Genomic DNA, 25,781 nt, shown 5'->3' on the forward strand with positions numbered 1-25,781 from the left:
AGTAAAATAGTGGTTGCCAAGGGGTGGGGCCGGGAAAAATGGAGAGTTGTTGTGTAATAAGTATAGAATTTGTTTTGCAACATAAAAAAGTTCAGAAGATGCATTGCACAAGGATATACTTAACCCTACGCACTGTACACTTAAAAAATATTAGGATGATAAATTTTATGTTTTTCACTGCAATTAAAAATGGAAGAAATATATAAATCTTTCCAGATATCTTTATAGCTTTATAAGAATGCAGCTATAGGCGTGTAATTTAGGTCCCCAAAGGATTCTTTTCTAACACGTCTTTATGTCTTAAGTGCCATCCTTAGAGCATCATTCCTTTAGGTTACGAGCATATTCCTGATTGTGAGCAAATATCTAACATAATGACATGTAATCAACTATTTACATTTTGAGAACATTTATCCAGATTGTTGAGTAAGCTTTGATATGGTAAAGGGGAAAAAAGAGCAAGATGGCTTAGGGTCTTGGTGACAGAGTTGGAGCCTGATGAAGTCTGATTGTTTGCCAAAAAGTTCACCTAACTCCACCACAGACCTGCAAAAACTCTTTCCTCCCTGTTTCCTGTTGCCCTGGGGGAAGCTGCTGTTACCATAAAAAAAGGAATTTTCTATATGTAACCTATGCATTCCTTTCTAGGGACCAGCAGAAGAAACACTGAGAGAATCACTTTCCCAGCCCTCTACCTCCAGGCCATGAGCATGCTGTGGTAAGCAGTATTTTTCCTGTTTTTGAAGTTAAATCCCTAATGGATTGATTCTTCTCATTTCCCCATCTTCTTTCACTTTGACTGAGGAACATTATATTATGATCCCTACAAAGTGAGCAGAAGTGCTGATCTATTTCAAGGTCCCTTCAAACGCAGACCACCCACCTCTTAGCCTTGTGCTCTGGATCTTACTTCTGGAAAAAAATTCCATTCTTAATTTTGTGATTCTTACGCATATACCATATACAAAAAAAAAAAAAGTTACTATGGAAACTGGGGGAGTAAGTAACTTGGTAACTTTAACAGAAGTGTTCATTTGCTATTGCTTAAGCTGGAATAACAACTGTGCATTTACCAGGGGAATAGAAAAGTTTCTATCATAAAGTTGGCTACTTTTCTTTGCCAGGTGCTCCATAACTCTTCAAGACTATTCCCACTACAGGAGCAGTATTTTCTGTATTAATGATTTAGGGAAGTGTTTGTTATTGACATAGCAGTATGATGTTTAGTGAAAAAAATTAAATAATTAAGACAATTTTTATTATCTTATATGTCTACATTTTTCCCTTCTCTTCTGTCTGAAGCTTTTAAAGGGCATCGTTGAGGGTTTTGTGGGTTTGGGTTTCCTTTATTTTTTTATTCTTTTGGGGGGGTTTCCTTTATTTTTAATTAAACATTGAAGTGATTCATTATATAAAATTTGGAGAGCAGGGGCACCTGGGTGGCTCAGTTGGTTAAGTGTCTGCCTTCAGCTCGAGTCATGATCCCGGGTCCTGGGATCGAGCCCCACATCAGGCTCCCTGCTCAGTCTAGGAGTCTGCTTCTCCCTCTCTCTCTGCATCTCCCCCTGCTTGTGCTCTCTCTGTCAAATAAGTAAACAAAACCTTGTAAATAAAAAATATATATCAATAAATAAAATTCAGAGAGCAGAGTAAAATGTAAAGAAAATGAAAATAAACCATCAACTCTTCATCCTGGCCAATTTTAGTTAATAATATGATGCATGTTCTTCCAGTATTTTCTCTTAAGCGTTTTTTTAAAAAGCATAGCTGTGATTATTGAAGGCTTTCGTTGCAATTATAAAAGGAATTGCAGATTCATTGTTTCAGTGGCTGGGGTGCATGTATAAAACTGCTTTGCTCCGTGTTCCTTTACCTTCATTTTTTAGCAATAGGATTTATCCAAGCTGTCTGTCATTCAGCATTTCCCAATAGTATGTCTTACTTTTGTTTTAGAATATTTATCTTCCCTAGTTGACATGTAGGGTTGATGCAATTTTGAAAATTCTTACCTTTTTCAAACTAACTTATTTCATTGATAAATAGTTGCTGCAGAGAAGATACCAAGCCACAGTGCCACAGTGTCAGAGTTTGGATTTATCTGGAACATACTCACTGTAGACTGGTGAGTGCCATGGGATGTGTAATGTCAAGAGAGCATACGTGATGATAGAATGAGACTTCCACAGAAGCAGTGGAGCAGTAGTTCTTTCTCGCTCTCGTGATAATGCTCTTACCTGCATCTTATGGGGTTGGGTCTGAAAGTGATAGGACTAAGGGTGTGCGAATGGAAATTACAGCAAACTGGGAAATGCTGTTGTGAACTTATTTAAGCTTCCATCCAAACATACTCTTTATAAGAAGACTGGCACTATTAAGAGCCTTTTACTCAGGATACTCATAGAGAGCATTTACTGAGTGCTTACCAGATGTCAGGTACATGACATTTACCATCTCATGAAATCCTCTCAACAGTCCTATAAGTTAAATCTTGTTATTCTTCTCATTTTAGCATGAAGAAACAGAGTTATAGAGAAAGTGAATAACTTGCCCAAAGTCAGTAGCTAGTCATTAATGAAGTCAGAAAGTGAACTTTGGCAATCTAACTCGAGAGCCCATTTTCTCAACAATGTTTTACCATGTTCTTTCTGATAGATTCAGATCAATAAACCTTCTCAAGACTCCATGAGCCTTGTTATCACTTCCCTGAAAAAGTAACACCAATTACCAGATGCCAGAAATAGAGAGCACTTGTCGGTATTTATTTTTAAGTCTCTGAGAAAAAAACATAAACTTGAAAATTTAAAAATTAAACTCCTTACCTTTTGTCTTTTGAAATGGGCCAAAAGGATTACTGGATGTCTTCAATGGAAAATTAAATAGTTGCCTAAGCATACCATTACTTGTATCTGATTCTATAGGTTCTCTGTACTTCTCATTGTCTTTGAGCTCTTTTACAATTCTTATAAGGTGTAGATGACTAATAGCTATGCAAATAATTGCTGTCCAAAATCATGCATATGGGTTTCATCTGGGGTAAATGCAACTGATTTCTCTCTGCCTCCCATGGAATAAGCCAGTTTTGCAACTATTTGCAAATTAATTTTAACATACTTAATCTTTATATATGTGTGATTCTTTAAAGTTCATTTGAATCAAATTGTAACATCGATGACTTCCTCATTAATTAATAAATGAAATAAAATCTTTCTAAAATAAAATCTAATTTACTCTTGTATGAGAATCATGATTATATGCTCTTTGAAAATCTCAAACTCCCATTTCATATTTCTTCCAATCAGTCTCCATATACTATACATTCTACCTCAATTATATTTTAAATCTGTCGTTTCTATTTCTTTTGCTGATCAGGACCCTTATCATCTCATCAGTGCACTCTAGCAGCAGTCTAACTGATACATAAATGTTTGCTGAATAAATGCATGAACACCCAGATTTGGGATCAGGATTATAATAGTTGTTGTCAATGATGGGAACAGTTGCACTGGAAATAGCAAGAGATACTAGCACTACAAAAAGGCTGATTTCAAAAATGCTTCTGAAATATGGTTTCATTGATAATTCTTTTTCTGATAAGATATTTTAGTATAATATGCACAATAATATAATTGTTCTTGCACTCAAAATTCAGCTGGCTTTGTAGTGGTTTGATGCCTAATTATATTTCTTTTTCCTTCTCTTCCATTTCATTAGGCATGGCTAGGTAACACCAAGTTGTTGTTCATCATCTAGAGCTTATACTATTGGGATATTAGAATCAACAGTAATCAATTCAGTTGTTTCTTATATCCTAGGCTCAATAACAGGTTAGGTTTGCCTGGTGGTAGTAGGGAATGGAGAAGGGGACATCATCAATATGCAAAATGTTCTTTGCTATTCAGAGCCTGAAACAGGTGATGGGGATTAAGGTGTGCACTTGTGATGAGTAGCGGATATTGTATGGAAGTGTGGGATCACTATATTGTACACCTGAAACTAATATTACACTGCACGTTAACAAACTGGAATTTAAACACAAATTTTTAAAAAATGCCTTAAATTCCTCTTCCTCCAAAGAATACTTCTCAAAAATGTCTTTTGTCCAAAAGTTGTTTTGTTGTTGTTCTTATTTTTTAATATTTCCTCTGGTAGGTACCAACTTTAGTGTCCACTCTTGTATATTCTTGTGGCACCATAAGCTGCATAAACTGTAGGCCAGAAATCCTACACATAATCTGAATATACAAATTTAAGAGGAAAAAAATGCCTTATGTAAATCCTTGAAATTCAGGATGACACCTCAGACTACTGTATGGAATCTAGAAGTCACATGCAGGGACAAGTAATAAAGAGATGTCCACAAATAAGTTCTGAAGGTGAAGGTATACCCAACAATTACCTAAGGTGATGTTGAAAGTATTCTCAAACTACTGTTTCCTGAGGTTTCTTTGCACACAAAATGATTAAAGATAATAATCTTTGAAAGGTTCAGACACTTGCATAAGTGTCATAAAGAATAGGAGGGTTTAGCATTCTTGAAAGCCTCAGGAGTATTAAATATGCCATTAGCAAAATATTTGAATTTGCGAGAACCAGACTAGAGAAAAGGAAAGAGGATTTATCCTCTCCCTATTTAAGTTGAAACTATAAAGGCTATATATGTTTCCATTTTTAACTGTTAAATTGTTACTATGTAAGCATTGTTTAAAATGTCCATTTTTTAAAAAATAAATAAAATAAATAAAATGTCCATTTTATTTTTTTATTTTTTTAAATGTCCATTTTATCTAGCCACCTTATAAAATGGATAAAATGGCAAAGTATTCTCCCAAAACAGTTTTAAAATTTAGTAAAAACCAAATAAAAAAATTCAGTAAAAATTTTAAATTGAGCAGCTTCAATATTTTTAAATGGTGCTTTAACACAGATGATTCTTATGAATGCCTAAACACAATTAGAATTTATGTATATATCTATTAAAATTTTTTCCCTTTTTATCAAGTTATTACAAAATATGTTTTAACTAACATAGACCTATTACTAGTTTTCATTAAGAAACTTATCTATAAACTAGTACATAATTACACAGCCCAACATTTTCTAATCTTTTACTTATGAACTCTCCACATTTTAAAAATTTGTTTTGCCCGTTTTTGTATGTTATACAATAAAGTGAACTTACATGAAAATATTTTATATTAGCATATCAGCAAAGAATAAAATTTTAATGTTAAAATATTTTAAATTTTAATATCTAATATTTTTAAAAATATATACAGATAACTTTAGACTCCTTATTCAGTAAGAAAACAGAAGTGCTTAATTTTCTTTGAATTATACAAGACAAAGCCTACTTTGTCAAGAATAATATTTAAAATGTAATATGTTTATTTTGGAACTGAATATATGTTCTTTAACATATATTACATATGTTAAATTATTTATTAGTGTGTAACTACATATTATATATCAAAAAGAGCAAAAACACCTCTTATGAGCTTGCAATTTTAGCATATTCTTTAAGAACTGAACTGGTTTGTTTAAAAATTATTTTTTCGGGATCCCTGGGTGGCGCAGTGGTTTGGCGCCTGCCTTTGGCCCAGGGCGCGATCCTGGAGACCTGGGATCGAATCCCACGTCGGGCTCCCGGTGCATGGAGCCTGCTTCTCCCTCTGCCTGTGTCTCTGCCTCTCTCTCTCTCTGTGTGTGACTATCATGAATAAATAAATTTAAAAAGAAAAAAAATTTTTTTAAATTATTTTTTCCATTGATGAGGCAAAATGGTGTCTTCAGGTTATTTCTGAAGATCTTTCCACAAATAAAGTAATTTCTTTGGGGTATAGTAATTATGTCACAATATATGGATTACAAGTTGTTTTCTCATTTCTCATTACATGGATTACAAATTAAGTTTTTGAAGTTTTTCTCTTGAAGAACTATTTAAGAATATATATAGCTCCTGGATCTGGTGAAGAATAGTTTTTGAATTATAACCATCAAAGAATCAGAACTGCCTGCTTCTTGGTATAACTAAATGATAAGATTATTACAGTAATGAACAATATCAAAATTGAAGACAGTAAACTTTTCCATTACACTATAATATATAATTCTTTCATAAGGATTTTATCAAAATTTTTTTCACAGATAAGACTATATCATGGACAATGAAACCATTAGCAAATCTATTGAGCCTGTCAATTTGTTTCATATAATGCACAATCTCAGAAAATTTTATGTGAATAACATTTTATCTGTATAAAATTATCCTATCATTTGACAATTTTCCCCATGAATTTCTTATAATAGTGACAAGCTAATTCAGAAATATAGATTATATCAGGGCAGCCTAAAATCTTTCTGGCATCTCTCTTTTTGTAAAGTAAATGTATAAATCATTGTGATTTTCCAGGGGCTCTCCAAGAAATTTCAAAGATAATTTTAATTTTAGTTTAAAAAGACATCTAGTGCTTGTTTTGGCAGCACATGCACCAAATTTGGAATGATAAGAGAAGAAAGCATGGCTTCTGCACAAGTAAGGCATACAAGTTTGTAAAGGGTTCCATATTTTTTCAACAAATATTCACATACAAAGAATGAAGTTGGAGTCTAACATTATACCATATACAAGAGATTAAGTTAAAGTGAACCAAAACTCTTAAAAGAAAACATATGGAAAAAGCTTCATGGCACTGGGTTTGGCACAATGGTTTCTTGGATATGATAACAAAAGTGTGGACAACAAAATAAAAACTAAATTGGACTATTCAAAATTTAAAACTTTTGTGCATCAAAACACACTTTCAGCAGAGTGAAAAGGAAACCCATGAAATGGGAGGAAATATTTGTAGATCATATATCTAATTAGGGCTTAATACATGGAAATACATAAAGAACTCCTATTCAACAGAGAAAAACCCAGATTTAAAAATGGGCAAAGGAAAAAAAAAATGGGCAAAGGAATTGAATTGACAATTCTCTAAAGAAAATATACAAATGTCCAAAAAGCACAAGACACTAATCACTAATCATTGGAGAAAAAGGCAAATTAAAACTACAATGAGATATCATTTCACAACTATTAGTATAGTTGTTTTCAAAAAACAGAAAGTAACAAGTATTGGCAAGGATGTGGAGAAAGTGGAACACTTGATGTTCCTAGAGCAATTATAAAATGATGCAGCCACTATGAAGACTGGTATGGTGATTCCTAAATAAATAAATACCATATGATCCAGCAATTCCACTTCTCAGTATACACCCTAAAGACTTCAAAGCATGGTCTTGAAAAGGTATTTGTATACTGATGTTCATAGCAGCATTAGTGAAAGCAATCCACGTGTGTCTATTGAAGGATGAGAAGGATAAACAAAACATGGAATGTATATAAGGTGGAATATTATTTAGTCTTAAAAAGCAAGAAAATTCTGACACATGCTCCACATGGATGAACCTTGAAGACACTGTGAGATAAACCAGTCACAGTATGACAACTGCTACATAATTCCACTTACATGAACTATTTAAGGTAGTCAAATTCATTAAGACAGAGAATAGAATTGTGGTTGGTTGCCAGGAGCTGCAGGGGAGGGAGGAATGAGGAGATATTGTTTGACGGGTATGCAGTTTCAGGTGGGGAAGATGAAAAAGTTCCAGAGATGGATGGTGGTGATGGCTGCACAATGTCAAAGTACTTACTGTGCTTAATGCTACAGAACTGCACACTTAAAAATGGTTATGATGGTACATTTTATGTTTTGTATATTTCACCACAATAAAAAAAAAATGAAAAAGGCATCCTAAAGATTTTATATTCTTGAATATAAGCTCCTAACCTGATCTCAAGGAAGCAAAATAAAGAATAAAGAAATTATTATAAAGAATTATAATAAAAGATTTGGTCATTTGATTGAGACAGGAGCACAATTACCTGCGAGCAATGATAAGTTAAAGCTTTTTACACATAAATCAAAGTGACAACAATATATAATAAAAATAGAAGAAGGTCACAAAATTGTCAGGAACTTTAGCTGTTCTGAAAAAAATGTCCTTTTTTTGAAATTCTCAAGAATATAATAAGGAGAGTACAAATTATAAGAAATTATTCGAGTGACATACAGAATTTTTGCTAAATTTTCAGATTACACAGAAGGTAATGAATAATCTTTTATTACTCTTGTTAAAAGCAGACCAAATATTCCAAGGTCAATTTGTATTTTCACAGGAAGAAAATAAAATTCTAGTATTGCATTAATTTAGTAAAAGATATAACATATCTTTATAAATAAACACATGAAAATAAAGTAAATTTTGCCAAAATTTTAACATATTTTGTCTGCTTTCTTTAAGACTCAGATATTACAAAGCATGGCAAATTAAATTCACTTTCCTCAAATCTTACTATAACTTGCTATACACATTCTAGTTTTATCCTTCATTATGTTCTTTACTATTATGGAACAAACTGAGCTTTACAACAAATCTGTTTTTCCTCACAAAACATGCTAGGCTACTTCTTCTGATTGTCAAAGATTGTATTTCTCTTTCATTTTGTATCATTTCATTTTTTCTTAAATTTTTGAGGTTTCTTGTATGACCCATAGTATGGTCTGTTAGATGTTTCCGTGTTTAATTTGGATGATCACCATTTATCTTTCTTTATCCTGGTTAATATTTCCTTGTTTTGAGGTCTACGTGATATGATATTAATATGCTACACTAAGTTTTTTTAAATTGTCTATGTAATAGACCTTTTAAATCATTTTACCCATCTATTGCAGGGAGGTAATAAGTTGCAAAGGAGCATGAGGAAATTTGAGGGTTGGTTGAAAAATTCAGTATCTTGATTCGCAATGATATCATGAGAGTTGTATATCTGTTAAAACTCATCAAATTGTATACTTTAATTGAGTGCAGTTTTTGGTACAAAAATTTCACCTCAACAAGGTTGATTAAAGGCAGGATATACTAATAAGACATATCTAGGAACTCTCTGAGTATTTGGAAATTCTACTTCCAAATAAACCCTGGATCAGAGAAGAAATCACAATAAAAACCTAAAATATTTTACTACTAAATCATAATGAAAAGACTTCATATCAAAATATGCAAGATATATGGGGCACTTGGGTGGCTCAGTCAGTTAAGTGTCCAACTCTTGATCTCAGCTCAGGTCTTGGTCTCAGAGCTTGAGTTCAACCCTGTGTTGGGCTCCACTCTGGGCACGTAGCCTACTCTAAAAAAAAGAAAAAACGAAAGTAACAAAATATGTAAGATACAATGAGAGCAATGTGTAGAGGGGAATTTATTGTTCTAAATGTTTATATTAGACATGCAGAAACATCTGACAATATTGATCTAAGTTTCTACCTCAGAAGCCTTAAAACAAAAATTAAATCCAAAGCAAATCAAACAAAAGAAACAGGAAAGGTGAGAGCAGAAATAAATGAAATTGAAAATGACCAACAATAGAGAAAATTTATAAAGCAAAAAAAATTTAGAAAGTAAAAATATTCATACAGTTGATAAATCCCTGGATAGGAGACATGCTGTTTGTCTTCTGGGATATGAGCAAACCTATCAAAGAAAATTGGGTATCTTGATGTTCTAGATAATCTTCTATTTTACTCTGAATATTATTACCATGACAGCTATGGACATTAGATTTGCTAACAGCTTTAGGTAAGATTTTGAAGGATGCAAAGATGTTTACTGTGCAAAGAAGTATAGTACATATAGTATATATAAAGTATATATAGTATAGTATGAAAGTAAGTATATTCTCAGTATCCATGCAAGGACATCAAATTATATTATGTTCATAGTTTATGAAAAATTATCCAAAATTTGGAAATAAAGCCAAGAGAGTACAGATATATTTTCAATGTTCTACTGGATGATTATTTAATTTAAAAAATGAGGATTATTTAATTCCTTAATAAAATTAAACTGGCACTCTTATCTGTGTTTAATTATTCTTTTTTACTATATGATTAGAGCCCTGACACTGTGAAATTCATATTATCTTATCTTATCATGAAGATATCTGCATGATAGAAAACTTGACTTCCAAAACTGTATTGTATTTTTGTTTCTTACTGTGGATAAACCTGTTTAAATCTAGCCTCGCAATTTTATTCTAACATTACTTTACTCAAATGCCTATAAATAGATTGTTTTTCAAAATGTTTTTTGAATTAGCTTCAATATTTTAATTGCTAATGTTAGGAGACAATTCTCTGGGTCTCTTACATATCTGTGTAGAGGTAACTAACTGCCTTTGCTGTGAATTATCTTTCCAAGAATGTTTATACAGCAAACAGCCTTGGAAGATACATCTATTTGCTTCTAGACGAAAACACAATTTTACTTACAGTCTCAGAAGGTAGAGATAGGTCTCCCTCCTGAGCTGGGGGGTCAGGCATGCTTAATGCATATTACCTAAGCTCAGAGTTTCTCTCCTAGAATCCAATCCCACTACATGTGCAGGTATTATCTGTCCTTTTTCATATCACTGTATAGAAATTGTGGTTTGAAGAACTGGCATCAAATATGCTTATGCTCATGCTGCTTGCAAAGCCGTAAATAATAAATTTCTTTTTGGTTTTTACCCAGGTGTCTTATGTCTTCTTCTAGCATCCCTGAATCCACTGCAGGTAACTTTTTCGCTTTCAAATAGAGTAAAATATCAAAACTCTCATAGTTCTTGTCAGGTACTTTATAATTTAAAAAATTGGATAAAAGGGGTGCATGGCTGGCTCAGTGGGTAAACCACATGACTCTTAATCACAGGGTCATGAGTTCGAACTCCACGTTGAGTGTGGAGATTACTTCAAAAAAACAGAATAAAATTTAAAAATGAATAAAATATTTGACTTGTGTTCATTCTATATTCATATGAGAACTGTGTTTCAATTCTTTGAACATTGTACTTTAACATGTTGGTAGGTCATCCACTGAAATACCAAAGTGGACATATCTGCTAGATTCAATAGAATGGCATTGTCCAAGAAGTTAACTCAATGAGCTGTTAAGCCCAGGCATGTTTTTTCTTGACTCCTGTTGGGTTTCCCAATCAACTGTGGAAACTTATCTTTGTTGACTTGACTTACAGTTTCTACAAGTTGTTTCTTTCTTTCTTTCTTTCTTTCTTTCTTTCTTTCTTTCTTTCTTTCTTTCTTCTTTCTTTCTTTCTTCTTTTTTCTTTCTTTCTTTCTTTCTCCTTTCTTTCTTTCTTTCTTTCTTTCTTTCTTTCTTTCTTTCTTTCTTTCTTTCTTCTTTCTTTCTTCTTCTTTCTTTCTCTTTCTTTTCTCCCCTTCTTGAGTTTTGTTTTATTTTTGGTGCTTGGTCAAGTCTGTCGGTTGCTTTCTAGAACCAAGAGCAAGGAGGAATGGTGTAGTAGGCTGTCTTGACTGTGCAGTCAGTTGAGCACCTTGTGTGTACATGAATTTAATTTATGTGTAACCAATAAATGTTTCCTAGTTGATTGCAACAATGACTGGTAATCTGTATGGTCTTGTCATTTAGCAATCTGCAAGGGAGATCTATTCTTTGTCAGGTAAGAGACAACAGAGAATCTGACTTGTTTTTCTGTTTGACTATTTGTGAACTCATCAACTAAGAAAACATTTTTCTGTTCATTGGAAAGGAGACTAGCCTTTTGATATCTGAACTGTGGAGTTTTCATGTTCTGTGTTTACTTTTACCTGAGATTATAGACCTAAAGCTACAAGCCCTTTCTGTGTTTTTGAGATTGAGGAAAGTCTTTAGCTTTTTTGCAGGTGATTTCAAGTTTTTTCATGTCTAGAGGGTATTAAATTAGATTGCAAGGTCTTACAAAAGAAAAGAGCTCTGTCCTGATTGGTTTATACAAGTTAATAAGTTACAATAATACAATATATCTAATAGTCCCAGAATTTCTAGAAATTAAAGAAATTAAATTTTAATATTTTATATGTCAGTCTTAAAAAAATTCTTTCAAGAGGAACTTGGTTCAGAAGTACTTTTATATAAGAATCCAAATCCACATTATCAAGGTAAAATCTTGGACAAATAAGTCTAGATTCATCATTTGGGGTTTCTCCACTTTGGCACTATTGACATTTTGAGCCAGATAATAACAATTTAAAAGATTAAGCTCTTTCAAAAGATATCTATCAAAAAAAAAAGATATCTATCATTACCTTTTCATTTAAACATAGTTTTATTTATTTTTTTAATCCTAAAAAAATGTGTGGAGACAAAGATTACTTACTGGATCCATGGAAGTAATGTAAGAAACCTTAAATATTTAAATGATGAAAATTAAACTCATCTTGTACTAACTAAAATATTATGCTAAAGATTTTTACATGTTGATAAAATTAGTAACAAGACATTGTTGATTTTAAACTACAATTACTCTAGTTTGTCCAAAGAACTGTCTATTTAAAAAGAATATCTTTTCCTGATTTTTCAAATATAAATAAATCTCTGTACTAAAGTATCAAAAAATTTAAAGACTGGAGTTTTGCCAAAAGTTTCCAGTGTTGAATTTTCCTTTCTAGCTAGGAACCATGTCTATAGCTTGAATTCACAGTTTACTTTTTTTCTGAGTTTCACTCTTGGCAAGAGAAAAAATACAAAAGAAGGACAAACAATCTAATATTTCCCCTACCCTCCCCCTTTTGGGAAAGTCTTCACTTTATATCGACTCTACTTATTCCTAGAATTTATACATAATGACAAAGCATGTGCATGAACGGATTTATTTCCAAATTTCCAAAGGTAAAAAAAAATAAAGGGAAAGGAAGAGGGAAAGAAGCAAGAGGAAGCCAGCTTAAAGCAGTTATAAAATTTCATTGTAAAAGACTAATGACCTAAACTCTACACAGAAAGAGAAGAGTTGGATGAAAGAAACCCTATTTTTACGCATTTACACACCAGAGAAAAAGCATTACAGCTTATTGAAACAATAACTAAGGTCTCTAGTGAGTCCATCAAACCATACTATTAAAAATTTTATACTTACTAATAACCAAAATAGGAAATTCAGAGAAGGTAATCTCTTAAGATGAAAGGTGATCTCTCATTTAAACAAACAAGTCAGAGAATCTCCTCCCAAGGTTTTCTTCTTATTTGTTCTAAATTGTCCCTTAAATGACTTATCTGGTCCATGTCAGAAATATCCCAAAGTGGCCAGAGCATCTCTAAATTCTCCTTGGTGAAATTAGGCCAGTTAGAGAAATATGCACCTAAAGTGAAGTGTGAAGGCAGCACAGGTGTGGCCCAGGGTGTGAAAGAAGGAAGACCCCAAGATTCTTGCATCGCTTGTAAGAATCTGGCTGACGAGCCAGTCTCACAGCTGTGAGACTTCAGGCTCCAAGCAAAAGAAACTAAATTAAGTAATTATCAGAGAAATAAAGGCAAGACTGAAGAAAGGTCTTACTAGGCTTGAATAAGTGGCCCACAGCAAAATGGGTCCAATAAGGATGCTGGTTTTTTGGGGACCTTCCGAACCTGTCAGCCCTCTGGGGTGGATTGAGAGATAGACTATTGAAGCTATGTTCATCTTTTCCCATCCAAACCTTCTTGTATGGACTCACAACAAAAAGTGTCAAGGACAAAAAAAAAAAGAAAAAAGAAAAAAGAAAAAAAGAACTAAGACATTGTGTTATTGATAACAAACCAGCTTTCCCTCCAGTTATAAGAGTTTTCAAATCTGACCAGATAACCAAAGGATTCCTAAGAGGAATCCTCATTCCCAGGACACAAACCATTTTAGAGAGGACTACACATAAATCCGTTGGACTAGAGCACCATTGCAGGACCTACCTGACCACTACAGCTGGAGAGAACCCTGAACATGAAATTCAAGTCTCAAGGGTATATGTCATTTTAGAGCTGAGGGCCATGGGTCATGTCAGGACTCTCCATCAGATCTTCTCATTGTCTCCAGGAATGTGAATATCAATTCCCCAAAAGAACATCAGAAAAGCATGTTGAACAAGCAAAGCTAAGTTTATTAGACTTGCTGTAATAAGGGAGAGTACCACCTTCAAAGTCTCAGCAGTGTCTCAGAAGGGAGATTTCAACAAACAGGATATGTAGGGTTTAGGTGGCTGGGTATATGAGATTTAAAGCAAATCTTTCATGGCAGGTAACTGATTGTGACAGTTTTGACACAATAATTTAGTATTGGTGGACACGGCAAGGTGCTTTAATGAGTAAACTGTTGAAGGGTAAGCAAGCTGTTTGCCCAAGCCAGCTACCTACTGTTCTAATAGGAGAGTTGTTTATCTAAGTATAAGACAAGTATTTGCCTAGACAAAATTGGTTTGCATAAATTCCCCGAACAAATAGTAAAATTTACTGATTTATAGTCTTATCTCCTTGGACCAGAGTTCTCTGAAACAAACAGTTGTGTCATGATGGCACAGGAGTCAGAGTTCTCGGAACCTTTCTGTTCTGTGACCTCTGCTATAGCTTGCCCAGGGGTATTCCACTAGGCATCACTGATTTATAGATAATTTCCTACATAAAAATCAGAGGAATAATTTTCTTCTGTTTCCTTAGAACATATCCTTTATTTAGAATAGTATTATCTTCCATTGATCTGGTAATATTTCTGTTTCCATTTTCTGGCAAAAGTGATACTGGTTATTAATACATTAAAGTCAAAAGAAGTTTCACCATGGTTTGGATCTCAGATTTTTTCAGGCTTCCTGAGTACACTGGCCTATCCTTCCTTAACCTGCTCCCATTTGTAACTAGCAAAAATTCACCGAACTTCTAAGGCTAGTAACAATTTCTTCTGACTTTAATATTTTGCAGTTATTTCCATAAAAATTAAGGCTTAGAAAAATTAGCAGCTTGCCCTTATGACCCTTTTGTAAAGCAAACAGTTTGGACATTTTACTTGTAACATGCCTGGTAAATTAAAAAATAAGATTACAGATGACACAATCAGTCCGGTTACTTCATAATAGGACCTATTCCATAGTTTTGGACTAAAGCAAAAATGTGTTTATCAATTGTAATTCAGTGAAGCAGTTTGAATTGGAACCTTATATACACATTTCACTACTTACATTTATTAAAACATGACTCAGTAAATATTAAAACTTTTCTATAACCCATCCAAAAAGAACTTTTTAGTTTAATAAACCAGATTAAGAGGCAGACATAGGTGTGCAATACAGATCTATATAGAAAATGATCATACTGCATGTCTTAAGTGTCAGTAGAAAGATCTTAAAAGTCAAGAGTACAGAAACCAGACAAAGCTGTGGGGATGCCTGGTTTTCAAAGTTTATTTTATAAAAATCCTTTAATATTTATGAAAACTATAGTCCTAGAAGATAGAACATGAAAAGAACACAAGATATGGTCAGGTCAAAAATTTTCAAAGGTGGACAGGAAGATATTTAAATACCTTAGCAGACAAAGAAATGAAAATCCAACTGATATTATAAAGCAAGGGACAACCATCCTAGCAGGTCTGCACACTTTTAGAAGACAAGCTCAGCCACATCCTGAGCCATGTCAGTAAACTGTTCCTGACAATCAGCACTTAAATACACAATTGTTAACAGAAAGCTATGCCCAATTATTTAAATTGAAAACCTTTAATATGTTAGCCATCAAGTCAATGCCTCCAATCAATTTCTTAAAATACAGGAAAGAATGCATATGAGTAACAGATTCTATTATTAGGATTGTAGTTATTATAATTAAATGTGGTATCATATTCAGTAATGCCCGCAATGCCTCTCTTTACACCATGGACATCCTTAGAGTCACATCTCTTTTATTGGCATTATGTTACACTTGTCAAGGCTTTTACGTGAACCCTGTCATTCTGTCAATTGTATTTGGATCTCAACGCAAGGCTTTTTCCTCCTCATCATTTTAATAAAAATATAAATATATTGCACTGAGATTTGGGGACATACATATATATTTTCCCCCACATAAAAACCAGCCTAAAATATTATTTTGAGAAAGTTCAGGGTATTAAAATCCAAGAAGCATCCAAGTGGAAAGATCTTAACTGAGGACAGAATCAGCAACTTACATCTATATTAGGAAATCTGTGACTTATTTGTGACTTAAATTCATGGACATGAACCCTGTGAAACTCTTCTCCATCCTCCTTTAAAGATATAGTGGTTATAACTAAGACTAAGTCTGTCACTGTTGTCATTAAGAATCATTTTAGAATAATTCTGTCTGAAAAAGGAAGGAAATGCTGACACACATTACACTATGGATGAACCCTGAAGACATTATGCTAAGTGAAATAAGCCAGTCACACAAAGACAAACACTGTATACTATGCTGCTTATATGAAGCATCTAAAGCAGTCAAATCCATTGCAAGAGAAAATAGAATTGTGGTTGGCAGTGGTTGGGGAAGAGGAGGAATGGGGAATTGTTTAATGGACACAGTGTTTTAACTTTTTCAAAATGAAAAAGTTGCAGAGATTGGTTGCATGACAATGTGAGTAAACTTAACACTTCTGTAATGTACGTGTGGAAATGGTGAAGATGGTAAATTTTATGTCATACGTTTTCTACTGCAATAAAAAAGAACAATAGAGTTTGAGAAAGAACCATTCTAGAACTTCATCTTATTCAGAAAGCATTTCCAAAAACTTTTTGGTATGACATAAGTATCTCTTCACTGATGAAGCATCTTTTCACCCAGGAAGAATAAGAAGTATGTATAAAAACCTTAAGAAACTAAAATCCATGGTGTTAATATTTTGTGTTAAGTAATCCTGCATATTTGCTACTATGATAAGCTATAGTTTTTCATAATGTTTGCTTATCAGCCTTGTGATTCCATTTCCTAAAATATATCTGGGTAGTCGATTTAGGTTTGTGATGTTAAATTCAATTCTTACTAAATTTATGTACATTCTTGAAAATTTTATGATAATGTATTTATAAGTTTAGTTTATGAAACCATCAGAGTTAAGTAGTCAAGAAGATTGTTTAAGTTAGATGATTGTATTGTCAAAAAGAAAATTAAACATTTTAATGTGAAATATTAAACATAAAAGGATAAAGAAGATGTGGTCTATATATACAATGGAATATTACTCAGCTGTCAGAAATGACAAATACCCACCATTTGCTTCGACGTGGATGGAACTGGAGGGTATTATGCTGAGTAAAGTAAGTCAATCGGGGAAGGACAATCATTATATGGTTTCACTCATACGGGGAATATAAAAAATAGCAAAAGGGATTAAAGGCGAAAGGAGAGAAAATGGAGAAAATGAGCGGGAAATATCAGAGGGTGACAAAACATAAGAGACTCTTAACTCTGGGAAATGAACAAGGGATAGTGGAAGGGGAGGTGGGTGGGGGGGAGGGGGTGACTGGGTGACAGGCACTGAGGGGGGCACTTGACGGGATGAGCACTGGGTGTTATATACTATATGTTGGCAAATCGAATTCCAATAAAAATATACATATAAAATAAATAAATACATAAACATAAAAGGAAAGTTAACAAGTTGAGATGTTTAAGGGAATTTAACAAGTTTCTAAAATCCCCCTTGAGGTGGTGGAAAAGGAAGTGGGTGGGGGTGACTGGGTGACAGGCACTGAGGGGGGCACTTGATAGGATGAGCACTGGGTGTTATACTATATGTTGGCAAATTGAACTCCAATAAAAAAATATTTAAAAAATAAAAAATAAATAAAATCCCCCTTAAAAGTAATTATAAAAATTTACTAAACTTTTTCTTTTAATTTGCTAAACTTTAAAAAAGAATTCAGGGTACCAGGTAAATTAAAAGCTTAAGAAAGAATCAAGTGAATAAAATAGTCATTTAAAAAGAAACCTAGGTAAACCTCTCAATGGCCTTTTCCACACAGAAAAGCTGTTCTTGAGGGCATCGAAAATTCATTCAGAAAAAAAAAGCTCACTTTCATGCTGATATAATATTTACTGTAAAGAACAGAGCTGGGTAGCAACTAGTCGTTAACTGCCACCGACAAAGTGTGAGCAAGTCAGATATCCTATAGAATAGAAATAGAACTACATTCAATAATTGCAGAGAACCACGGCTAAAAATGTAGATGTGGAGTATTTGTCTTCCTATTTGAACCATATCGAACTCTTCTCGATAATTTTTAACCTCAGAGCCTTTACTCAGTTCTTTATTCATTAACTGCCTCACCAGCAGGCAATTTGTGAGTTACAGGGTCAACCTAAACCTGTAGGGCCAAGACTGCCAGGAGCCTTGATAATGAGCAAGCTAATTCTCTCTTCCTCCCCGGGAAAGAGTAACTTAGAATTCTGCTCAGGTGCAAAAGCAGTTTGAAACTGACTATGTCTCCGGTTCTCAAAGATTTTCTCACAATCAAAAATAGATTTCCTTTGCTTTTTAAGTAATCTGCAAAGCACCCTGCTCAGTAACATGTACATTTAATAATTTGGGGGGAAGATAATAAGGATGACCTGGTGTGATACCATTTTAATGAGCCAGTTTCTCTCTGAGCTCTGGGCTTTGGTGAATCAGAGGCACATTTTTAAATGACTCAGAATCACTTATTGATCACCCTCTGTGTGTAGATGACTGTGTTCGTATTATTGACAATTTAAAAGAATAACAAAAGGAAAAGCCTTGGACTTCAAAGACTTTCTAACAGCCTTTTTGGAATAATGGAACACTTCTGGGCGTGCAAGACGAGGGCAACATGCTGTAGCCATATGTTGGTTTCAGGGCACTAGGTCACACAGCAGGATGAGAGGAAAGGAAATGAGAACCAGAAATAGGCTATAAAAATGAAAGTGTCTCCAAAGAAATCCCCAGACCAATGGCCCCATGGAACATGTTGAGCAGGGACTAGAGAAATCCATCCGAAGTTTTACCTCTGATGAAGCGTAAGACCTGCTCCAACTAATCAGTTCAATGAAGATGTTTCAGATTAAATTTTAAAAAAATCACTGCTCTCCTTGAGAGACTGAACATACAAATGGACAATGTCAGACCATATATGACAATACAACTCTGCTCACAACCTCCGCAGCAATTAGCCCCAAATGATCAGGACTTGGTCAGGGACTGCCAGCTTCCTCTAAATGATTGCCCAGCTTCCAACTCAAGACCATCCAGAGAAAGCCAGGTACATTTCCCAAATCAATCATGTCTGATGCCCCACTTCTAACTAGTCCTTCTCACTTTCCCATGCCAACAACCTCTCATCAGAGTCTAGCTGAGGCCTACCACCTCCTTTTTCCCCCCTTCCGTTATAAGCTTCCTTGCTTTGGAGTCTCTGCCAAAAGCAAGCAATGGTGGCTGACCCCCACCTCCCAACCCCACCCATAGCAAGCTCTGAATAAGTATAGTCTTTCAAAATTCTTATTTGGGCAGTATCATTTATTTCCATAGTTTTACTGGGAGCCCCAGCTAGGTGTGATATGCACTGCCTATTGCCATGGACCCCAGCCTTTCACCAGTTGCATTATCCATGGAAGCCCCTGCTAACTTGCTGCTCTTGGCCCGTGAAGAATTGACCCACATGGTAAGTCAGCACTGGTTCTGAAATCAGCTGTCTTTGTATTGAGTTCCCTGGCTATTTATCCTCTCCTTGATAGACCTTGTTATTGGTTTCCATTTGTTGAGCATTCTTAGTGGAATCAGATCACTTTTTTGCATCCATTTTGCTGTGTTTTATGCTTCTGCTTTGGGTTGTACTGCTCAGAAGTGTTTGTTGTAAGAAGGAGAATCACAGGTGAAAATATAGGCCCAGACCCTGTAAGCCTATTGCTCCAGCTGACTTCACAGAATCATGAATTTCCTGTTCTTACTGGATAAGTGTCCATTTGGACAAAGTCTGTAGAGGGTCACCAAAACCCAGGAATTTCCCCTTCTGTCTTGACTTTTGGTCTTGTAAGCTTGCCTTTCATCCAGAGTGTTTCCTCTGGTTTTATCCTGCAGGGGTGGGGATAGGGCAGAGGGTTGGGGGTACAGGTTAGTGGCTCTACAGTTAAAGGTCAACCTTCAGGTTAGAGACCTGAAATATTTCATGCAGGAACGTCACGTCTCTATTGACCACTGCCAGCTCTTATGGACTCCTCTAAGCCAAAACCTCCTTTCGGGAATATCTTACTACATATTCTCTCATTGCAGCCCTAACTCTTGCATATATCTTTCAAAACGGCATAATGGGCCTTCATTGGCTATGCTGGGGAACATCTGATGTGAACAACACCATTTGAAAGGCACCGGAGAAAAGAGATGGAGTATGGTTTCTCAGGTCTAACAAGCAGCATGTTTTGATTGGTATGCACAGACCTAAATGAAATTCTGAATAAAAAATTTACTGGCAGAGTCCTTGACCAAAAACAAGGAGCAATGTAACAAATTTAAGCAAAAACAAACTGGACTCATTTCCCTAGTAAATCCTCTCCCTCTTTGTCCTCCAGTTGCCTGCTTATAGCCAGCTCTTTCTTTTCCTCTTATCCTCTGATTCTGGTTCTGCCCTCTATGGACTTTTTCCCCTTCTTCCCAGAGTCCAAGATTTCCCTAAACCCCAACAAGACTGATGGCTTTCGGGCACATTGAACCCAGGGTTACCTGGCATGTATGTACACCTACATGTTGAACAGTACCTTAGACACTAAATTCTGGATAGCAAACGTTGGTTGGATCAACTCAGAAAGAAACTTACAAAATCCCTTTTTTGACAATAAACCTAAGAGTCAGAAAAAGGCTCCAAAACGAGGTTAAGGTCTCCTAAAACCAAGCCTGAAGTGTTTCTATTAAAAAATTGAATGGACGGGGATGCATGGGTGGCTCAGTGGTTGAGCATCTGCCTTTGGCTCAGTACCTGATCCCAGGGTTTGGGATCGAGTCCCACATCAGGCTCCTTGCAGGGAGCCTGCTTCTTTCTCTGCCTATGTCTCTGCCTTTCTCTCTGTGTCTCTCATGAATAAATAAATAAAATATTTTTTAAAAAAATTGAATGGACGCCACCATTGTCTACCTCACTGTCCAGCCAAAGCAGGGAGCTCTAATGTGCCCCACAGGACCTCGCTGCCCAAGGGCATCCTAGTGGGCATTGTGATGAGAGTTTGTCATGTTGTCCTAAACAAAGCTGGTGGGTTCCATGTGAACCTATTCTGCGGTGAGGAGCAGAATGTTGAGGCTGCCCTGCATTTCAGTCCCCACCTGGACCAATTCATGGTGGTTGTTCAATACCCTGGAGCAGGGCACCTGGGGCTGAGAGGAGTGTGGCTTAAGCATTTCCTTCTAGCACAGGCAGTCCTTGGAAGTGTTCCTCATCGCCACTGAAGAAGGGTTCAAGGCTATGGCCGGCGACTCCAAGTACCACCCATTCCTCTACCAGTCCCTGCCTCTGCCTCTTAGAGGTGGACAGAGACCTGCAGCTGGAGTCCAGGAACATCTTCTCTCCTGAAACATCCCAGAAGGGCAGGCAGGATGGGGTCCCTGGTGTTGAATGACAAACAAAGTTTCAGCCTGCATCTAAAAAAAGAAGTATGTGTGTATATCCATAATTGAATTATGGAAACAGAGAAACCCTGAAACTATAGGAACAGGTCCTTGCTCAAGGTTTAAAAGATCTAAATTTCCCTTTCGATTAAGTTATGCTACAAAATATAGATGATGTCATACTTTATTCAGAGAAAAAGGAAGCCTGTGGAAAAGCTCACTTGCTCTCAGCCATAGCAAAAAAGAGGCATAAACTTTCAAAAGATGTCACAATTATAAAAAAAAAAAAAACCTCATTATTCAGAGTATGATCTAATTAAAAAAGGAAAAACACTCTCTCCTAATAGACAAAAGACATTCCAAACACATCCTATACCCATTTAAAAAGACAATGGAGGGGATTTGTAAGTTTAACTGGATATTGCAGACATTTGGTGCCAAATCTTTCAGAGAAGTCTAATACCTCTTCGTGAATTGAAGATCTTTTGGTACAGTTGACCATAGAGGTGACTGAACAATCCCTAGTTGGTGAAGATCTAGATCTCTAGCCATCCCTCAATTGGTCAACCTCTCACAAGTGAGAAAATTACCAAAGGTTGACAGGAAGGGAGGCTGGGAGGCCAAATATCCAACTGACAATGGCCAAACTATAAGTGTAATCCAACTCTGACCCGCGACATCTGCCTCAATTAGCCCAGAAGGATCAGAACTCAGTCAATGACTTCCGGCTTCCCTGATTTTTGCCCTAAGTTCTAAGTCAACTAGAGAAAGCTAAATAATTTCCCTCAAACCAATCACATGAAATGCCCCATTTCTAGTTAGCCCTTTCTTCCACCATAAATCTTTTATACTCTCCTGTCTACCTTTGAGTCTCTGCCAAGTACAAGTGATGGAGACTGACTGCCTTGATATAGCAAAGTGAGTAAGCAACTCCTGTCTATTCTCATTTGAGTTGTCTTTGTTCATTCCATACCCTACATTCAGAATTTTCCCATTTGAAAAATTTTGGTTTCTAGCTATGAAAAGTTCATGAGCACCATCTGTCATACCCAGAGCCATTATAACGGTTATGATACTTGATCTCAAACACCAGAGACAACACATCTGAGTAAAAATACCAGTTTGTCTTATTCTAAAAAGTATATGTTAATGCATATATATATGTTAATATATATACATAGACACATAATCCATTTATATGTGCCCGAAGCTGCATGTGACTGAGTTTATCCAAAAATGGAGATCTCAAATTCAGTGGTTTTTGGAGTCAAGCTAACTCACCCATGCTTGCCTATCTCTCTTTAATAAAACCAGGACATGGTTGTCCCACTCTCCAAACCACCTTTGAAAACTAACCCTATAACCATGGATGTGGATCCTGAATAGTAAATTACCAGTGACCTCCCAGGTATCTCCACTAGCTGGTCTATTTAGAGGGTTGCTGGTAAGAAAAGAAGCTTGGGGAACACATTTTGCAGTCACGTGGTATTATAGAAATGTCAAAATTACACTCAGTTAAACACCAGCTAGCCCTGCAAGAAATTTAACGTATCTCCACCAATATGATGGAAAATTACCCCAGAACCAGAAATAAGCAAAAGTGAGTAGAGTGTATTCTTTAAACACAGTGTTGGCTTGCAGCTCTAATTAACATCCTATTGCCTCAGTATATTGTAACTCTGTAGGGACAGAAATTAACATGCAGACTTTAGTCCAGTAGAGATGTAAATAACTTCTTGCTGTATCATTTATTGTCCTATAAAATATAAACTAGGAATCTAATACTAATATTCTTTCATTAAATTACCTCTAGATCCCTGGCTCCTTAAATGCTCTCTGAACAAGTTTTAACATCTTACTGATTCCCTCATTAACTATGAGTTGAATTAAATCTTTGGCATAAGTTCATTTCATATTTTCATGAGACATAATTTCACCTTTTTGAATAATAGACTTTATTAAAAATTAAGCTCTTAAAGGAAGGATACATTTTTCCTTTAAATATTATATGATAATATACAATAATAGCTATCCTAAAATTGAATCAACCCTGTATTCCTGAGATATAATAATATGATATTGTGATACCAAATCTTATTTGCAAATGTTTGTGTTTAAAATATTTGCATTTGTAATTATTAAATAATTTTCAGCAAAAGGGAAAATCATGACACTTGTACAAATATAAAAATATGCACATGTTAAAGAATTTTTTTATTACTTCCATATGACAGAACCAAACAGATGTTATAAGCAGTTCACAGAAAAAGCTAAATAACAGGAAAAATTATATGGAGTAAAGGAATATTGAAGAGAATCACAATGGAGGCAGAACTATTTTTTTCAGAAAGTAGGAGATATCAATTAAAGTCATTACCAGACAAACCACTACTCATGTATTTATCTGTTACCTAAACATAGAAAGAGATGTAAAATAGCTCAAAGACAGTGATCAGAACTAGGATCTCATAACCTGGAAGGATATGATATAAATGACTAAGTTTCCATTGAAACACACAAAAATTTTTGACATAATTTATGGTAAATTTGGTCTGTAATTACAACTTTTAATGCAACCTTCACTGCACTTTGGTATTGTAAAGGGGAAAAATATTTCTTCAACCCTTCCATTAAAGAAGAAATTTAAGACAAATGGATGTCAGTGAGAATGGTGAAGTATTAACCTCCATGTGCCTGTGTCTCCCAAAGAACAACAAAATCCTGGCAAGAAATTTCAGAATCAACCTCATAGGAACTCTGGAAGATAGTCAAAGGTTTGTGGCAAACAGGAGAAAGGCCACAGATACAGGGTAAGAAAATTTTGTGACATTAACTTAGCCTTGCCCTATCTCTCTCTCCAGCACAAGGGCTGTACTGATGTGGGAATGCAGTTCCAGAGCGAACCAAACAGATCTTGTTCTAGGAACTGTTTTTCTTTTTGACCTGCCTGTGGGTTTCCCAAAGGACAGATACAAGGGGCTTGCCTTTGTTTCACCTGACTTGGAACTCTTTAGGTGGAGAAGCAGCTACATGGAGGATGTTCTTTTAAAAAAAGGAAAGTCAGAAGAATGAGCTTCTGTCAGCTGGGCCAACAAAGAGTAATTGGGACAAAGGATGGACACACAGAAAGAGGGGATAACAACTTGGAGAGTGAGAATCTTTGGGGACTCAGGGCTTTGCAAAGCTTCTGCCTATAATGAGGATTCTAGAAAACCACACACATGCCCAGGGTGGGATGCCTGCTCAGAAAAGAACTAAAAAGACCATGATCTTTCAGCTGTGGCAGATCTTTCCATTCAATGAAAGCAGGAAGTGAACGCTAATTGAGCTGTGAACAGACTGGCTAAAGCAACAGAGTACCTCAACACCATGCCACCCTCCAAAGACCTGGAGAGTACTGTTTTCTTCTTTTTCTTGCCTCTTTTCTTTCTTTTCTCTTCTTTTTGGGTCTAGAAGTTTGGGGGAATTCCTGTCAAGTAATTAGCAAACCATTAAGCTAAAGGAACAGAAACTGTGGAGTCAGACATAACAAAGAATACAGTCCTTACAAAAACTGTTCAGAAAAATCACAAAAGCAGCTAGAACCCCAAGCAAGCCAGAAGAGCAAAACAGAAGAAAGAGGAGAATTTAATTTCCAGAGTTATCACATCAACATATTCAAAATATCCAGTTTTCCAGAAAAGATTACGAGGCATACAAAGAAAGAAAAGGCTCTGGCTCTTTCCCAGGACAAAAAACCAAAATGGACAAAAGCTGTCCCTGAGGAAGCACAAATGTCCTACTTGAGTTAACAAAGACCTCAATAGGTGGTCTTACACGTGCTCAAAGGGCAAAAGGAAACCATGGACAAAGCAGGAAAGGATAGCAGGAAAATAATATTTCATTAAATTGAGAATGCCAGCAACGAGATAGAAATTATAAACAGGGACCAAGTGGAATATTTGAGGCCAAAAAATATAATAACTGAAATGAAAAATCGCAGGAGGGATTGAATAGCAGATTGGAGTAGAGAAAAGAAAGAACAAGAGAATTTGAAGATAAGTCAAATGAAATTATGCCATCTCACGAACAGAAGGAAGAAAAAGGATGAAGAATAAGGAACAGAGTCTAAGAGAATTGTGGGTCACCGTCAAGCATATCAACAAACATAAAATGAGTATCTTAGAAGAAGAGAGGGGGAGGCAAGAAGAATACTCAAAAAATACTCAATATTTCAAGAAATAGTGGCTGAAGTTTTCCCAATTTAAGGAAGACACAAATCTATACTCCAAGAGACTCAATAAACTCTCAGATTGAGCAACTTTTTATATTCTTAGTAGTCACTCTTGTTTTC

The 25,781-nt window shown here is 35.3% G+C and overlaps 1 long non-coding RNA gene and 1 other non-coding gene across 2 annotated transcripts in view; one reads left to right on the forward strand and one right to left on the reverse strand.

The window, feature by feature from the left end:
• Positions 1-25,781, reverse strand: part of LOC112674810 (uncharacterized) — a 58,322-nt gene that overhangs the window by 14,162 nt on the left and 18,379 nt on the right. The window lies entirely within an intron of this gene.
• LOC112675152 (U6 spliceosomal RNA) lies at positions 6,465-6,569 on the forward strand. Its single transcript, XR_003145784.1, has one exon. It is a non-coding gene; the product is annotated as a U6 spliceosomal RNA (small nuclear RNA).

Source organism: Canis lupus, chromosome 14 (genome assembly GCF_003254725.2).
Source record: "Canis lupus dingo isolate Sandy chromosome 14, ASM325472v2, whole genome shotgun sequence".
NCBI lineage: Eukaryota > Metazoa > Chordata > Mammalia > Carnivora > Canidae > Canis > Canis lupus.